The following is a 5,757-nucleotide window of genomic DNA, read 5'->3' on the forward strand; positions in this document are numbered from 1 at the left end:
GCGGTGAGCTGCCTCACCACAAATTTTCTTCTTCCAATACACACTTCAGATCATATAAAGGTGACGAGTAAGGAGGGGGGAGGAAGGCAAGTTTATGCAACTAGGTCACTGAATTTCAATTTTAGACACAGATTTTTTTGTGTGTTTCCGAATTATTAGTCTGTGGAATATTTTTAATTTCTTGGAAATTCCAAACTACTGAGAATGATTATAAAGTTCTCTGAAAAGCTCCACACCATACTTCATATGCTGTATAACCAATGACCCATGCTTCTATTCTGAAAAGAATAAAAAGCCTGAAAAACTCTATGACTTCCAAATGCTGTTAGAGGTAAAGGCACGATGGAGACAGAACCAGAATGTCACAACATTGTAGGTCTGTGATCCCAACGGAGGCAACACCCAGCTGCACAGGAGAAATGCTACCTCGGAAGATTCATGAACCCTCTTGTACAGTTGTGTTCATTATATCATGTGTAACTTGACCTGTTTCGGGACAGCAGAAAGCTGAGATTTCCAAACCCCCAGAGCGGCTGTCGGCATTCGGTTTGGGAACAGCCCTGTAATGTGAGGCGACTCTAGGTACCTTCTCCTCCTGTCTGAAACAAGCCTCAGACAAGCTACAAATGCCACTGAAAAAAGTCCCAAATTGGCGTTGATACAAAACACCAAAGGCTGCAGGGCAAGGAGTGAGAATATACATCTGTGGTTTGTCCAGCTGCCATCCCCTTTCTGTTTTGTGATTATAAATAGTATGTTTAATGTCACTTAACACTGTGTAATACAAATTGGAGAGTCCTTTTCATATCTATCATCTCATTTAACCCCGATACACAATTTTGGTCAAATGTTTTACAGGTGGAAACAACCTAGCACATAACGATATTAAGTAATCTGTCCAAGAGAGTATGAATCAGGAGTCGTGGGCACAAAAAGGAAGACCTGGGGCTCCCACATCTGCCATTCATTTGCTCCTACAGCAAACAATTACTGCAGAGCTGCTATGTGCGTAGCACTTTTCTAGGCAAAATGTTTACAGCAGTGAACAAAGCAGACAAAAACCTTGGCCTCATAGGAATTACAGTTCCATCATGGGAGCTGGACCGCAAATAAGGAAAATAAAAAGACGTATAATATGGTAGGTGATACTAGTGTTATGGAGAAAAACCAAGCAGAGAGGTCAGGTAGGGACTGCCAGGCCATTGTAAGTAGAATGAACAGGACGGTTTGGCTGGCAAAGTGACACTTCAGCAGCACCATGAAGGTGGTGTGGCAGTGAGCCACGTGTTTATCTGGAGGAGGGACATTTCAGGATAAAGGAACAGTGAGGGCAGTGTCCCTGAACCGGAATTCTGCCTGGCGTGTTCGAGGCCTGGCGTGTGGCTAGAGCGAGCCAGAGTGTGGGCGATGGAGTTGAGGTCACAGAGCCGGCAGGGGACAGCGGGTGCAGTCCATCATAATGACGTGCCTTCTCCTCGGGTGAGATGGGAAGCTGGTGGAAGGCTTGAGTGACATTATCTGACTTACATTTTCAGGAGGTTACCCTGGTGGCCGTGTCAAAAGTAGTTCAGAGGGAACCCAGGTAGAATTGGGAAGACCTTCCTGGTGAGATATGATGGGTCTATTCTGGAGAAAAAGTAAACAGAACTGGCTGACAGATTGGATACGGGGTTTGAGAGGAAGACAGGCACAAAATATGACTCCAAGGTATTTGACCTGAACAATGGAAAGAAGGAATTCACTAAAAAAATGAGGGAAATATAGCAGAAGAAGCAGGTGTGCGGTGGAAAAAGATATCAGGGAATTAGGAACTTGAGAAGAACGATGTCTGGTAGACTCTCCCAAAGGAGATACCCAGTACATAGCTGCTCACTAGAATATGGAGTTCAGAGGGAAGCACTCGGTGCACACGCATATTTAGGGGTCATCAGCTTATGAGGGGATGACATCCCCAAGGGCGTGGGCACAGATGGAAAGAAAAGTGGGCCGGGGTCTGAGATCTGAAGGCCAAGCACAAACGTGTTTCAAGAAGGAGAGAACAATCAGCCATGTTAAAGCTGCTGGCAGATCCAGCAACACAAAATGGAAGAAACAAGCCGCCGTTAGATTTAGCGACATGCAGACCACTGTAACCTTGACAAGGCTTTTGTTTGCTGAGTGGTGTTCGAAAAACTGGCTGGAAGAGGGGTGACGACAGGAGAGAATACACACACTTATCTCAGGGAGTTTGTATGGGGGGAACATAGGCTGTAGCTGGAGAGAATACCAGAGTCAAAAAACTTGGTTAAGATGGGAGAAAGAAGAGACATTCCGTATCTGTGGGAACGACCCAGTGACTAGGAAATGTTGACCATGCAGGAAAGAAGGGAGACGTGTTTGCCGCCCAAACTTGAGTAGACCAAGGTGGCTGGGGACAGCGTAGGGAGGGGCTGGCCTGTGTTAGGGGCAGGGTGGCTGCCCCACCCTTCCAGATGTAGGCGAGACAGGAGTGTGTGGGGTGACTGTTTATGCAGGTTCTTTCCTGATTGTTCCTCTGTTCTCAGTGAAAGAAGAAACCAGGTCATCGGCGGAGAGCGAAGATGGAAAAAGAGGTTTCAGAGTTTTGACAAGAGAGGGGGAGGAATGAAACAGCCATTTAGGGAGTCTAGAGAATTATACAACTGCCAGGAAACAGGAGGGGAGCAGCCGTGGATTTCAAGTGAGACCTGCCACCACCACTGCTGGCTCTCTCATACTAGACACTCTTAGTTATGTAGGCACACGTGCTGAGGGGAAGGAGGGTTAAATTCAACCAGAGCTGTGGTGAATCAACTGAATAAGACTGAGAGGGGCCGTGGTGGAGAGTGTATGTAGTAGAAGTGTTACACTGCCTTCTAACCGCTCTACCCCAGAATATCCTAGTGATGGCTCAAAGACAGATGAAACTGAGAAGCATAATGACCCATCGAGTTTCAGACACGGTCTACCCAACCCACAGCTCTGTCTCAGGCACTGGGACCAAGAGGTACGCCGTGTATGAAGGCCATTACCCTGCTCTATGTCAAGTGCACATTTAGTATCGTTGCTAATCAAACCCTTGCTCCCCGTAAAAATCAATACCCAAAACATTTCAATGTGATTTTACTTTTTAAATTAATTGTGCCCCTGCCAGTTCTTGGGGCAATTAATTTCTGACTTTTGTTATCATCTGTAAAAGCAACACTTTCATTATTTTTCACCCTGACTTACTTTCTCATGTAGCTAATATTCTGATATTCAGCAAGCACCCCTAGGCATAGTACAGCAACATCTTGGTAATAATTGCTGCTGTGTCTGCCAGTTCCTACTATAGGCATATTTCAGAAAGGTAAAAATGTTATTTAAGCTGAAGCTAACTGAAATGGCTTGTGCATTCCTGGATGGTGCAATAAATAATATAAGGAATTGTGGGGTTATCTGTCCTTTTGACAAGACAGGTTTGCTAATGGGTGCTTTTGGACATCAAATGTAGGCCCAGAGAGCAATCTGGGTTGGGGTTTGGGAGATGTTAGTCTGTATAATAAAATAGGATGAATTTGGGGACAAAAATTTCTAATGTTTGATTTCAGGTTGTCCTGACCTTTTCTGTGAGATAGCCAGCACTCCAATATCCTCAAGCCGTGAGAAAAATCTGTCACATATACATTAGACCTATGTTCGAGGTGGTTTAGAGGGATCAAGAGAAAAGAGGGTCCTCAGAATTTGGCACCTAAAGTGCAAGAAGTGAGGCCAGGAGCCCAGAATAATGTTAGAAACAAGGGGACGCGGGCAGAGCCCAGGGCGTGCCCCGGGTATCTGCTCTCTGGGCGTTTCCCTCGTGTGTCCTCCCTGCAAGGAGGGCTTTCGATGCCCTACAGAGAAGCATGAGGTTGGGAGGGGACCCTGAGCTCTCCTCCGTCAGCTCGGCGTTTCACTGCCTGGAATGACCTCATCATCTGAACAGATGGAAGTGAATACAGCTCATTGGGGCACCACCCCGCAGACAGCACACTGGTTCACTACAGTGCTATCTTAGTTGCTGAGAAGGTAGAAGAGCAGAAAGCTGAAATGCTTTGAAAAGACTCACGTGGGCCAGAGAGTGGTAGTAAGTCCTCCAAGGTCAAAAGGGCCCATGTCCTCGGCCATGTCCCTATGGACCCGGGCATCTGGGGTTGAAATTCCTCACCACTCAGAAGGCACCACTCTGCCCTGGATCCTTTGGCATTTGGAGCAACGTGTGGGACTGTCTTACTCCCAACCATGTACTGGATGACCTGAGATGTCGGCTCTCAGTGGATTCTCAGAGTGGTCCTGGCTGGAGGGCAGCCATCGCCACATCCACGGTGTATTGGCTGCCATTCTGATCTGGCCTTGACACAGGGCTTCCGCTTCCCCTTCTCTGCTCCACGCAGGCACGAAGTGAGGCCTTATCCCTATTCCCTTGCATGATAGAGACCAGTTCTTGAGCAAGATCTTACTGAACATTAGGTAACAATAAAAGGAAGCTACAATCTATGCGGGAACTGAAGTTGCTATTAAAAGTGACCTCTTCCTTCACGTCTCCAGAGCCGTCCTCGGGGAACCCTCAGAGGACCTCGGTGCTTGGGTCCTGGGTGGTCACCTGACTGCCATCTCACTGGGCAAGGCGGTCAGGGGAAGTGCGATCAGTCAGCCACAGAGCCCAAGGCCCTGCTCTAGACGCCAGTGAAGAGGACGTTCCCAGCCTCGCCCAGCGCCCTCCTCTGCAGGCCCTGACCTCTCATTCCAGCCCCATCAACGGTGGGAGCTTCTGCCTTTAGAAACCATGGGCATCGCCACCCCACCCAGACCATCCACAGGAGCAGCCCCCATCCCGACAGAAGAGTCACCACGTGCCATTAGGGTCAGTTCACCTGGTTTAGATGTCACCCTCAAAAGCCACACTCCCTGGACAGCCACACACATCCAGGCCAGGCTGCCCCAGGCTCCATACGGCGTCCAGTGCAGACTCTCCTCCAGCTCCAGGTGAAGGTCACACTTGCGTGTCCTTCTTGTGGCCCGATCTCCTGTAAACTCTCCGTAGAGAACGAACAAGCCCTCCCCCTCCAGCAAGCAAGGTGTGGTATTGACATCCTGACAGCTCAGGTATTCCTCCAAGGAAGCCTCCATCTACAGAGGCATGGCTGTGGCACACACCTCATCGACACAGCTAAGGACACTTGACATTTGGAAATATCTGTCACACGTCCTGGTTCTCCCCAAGAGTAATGACGCGCGGCTCACTGTTTTTTTCAGTACACACACAAATATATCACAGTTAAATATTTTGTTTTGGTTTGTTGATATACATAGTCCTAACGGTGTCAATGGGACACAGCAGAGTGAACAAAAGAACCACTTGGAAAGAAAGTGCCTTATGTTTGCAGAAGAAACGAGTGCGAGTGACAAAATTCATTTACTCAGAAAGAACAAAATGATCCCATTTCTGCGTCCTCCAGCCCCATAGAACACTGTTGAAGGACAGGACTATTTTTAAGGAAGAACCAGCGACTACTGAGAGCATTTGAATTGTGATGACTGGAGAATGTCCTGGTTCACAGAGGAATTGGGAAGTTCAGCGTGAATACGCATAATTAAGACTCATTCTAATCCTCATGGCAAGCATCTCCTTTAATATCTATCAAGATCGAATTATTCAGAAAGATTGCCTGCTGGCATCTAGTATTACGTATCGGATTGCCATGCTTAGTAACTAAAAGCAAGATTTCAATAACGAGAACA

Source organism: Rhinolophus hipposideros, assembly GCF_964194185.1.
Source record: "Rhinolophus hipposideros genome assembly, chromosome: 3".
NCBI lineage: Eukaryota > Metazoa > Chordata > Mammalia > Chiroptera > Rhinolophidae > Rhinolophus > Rhinolophus hipposideros.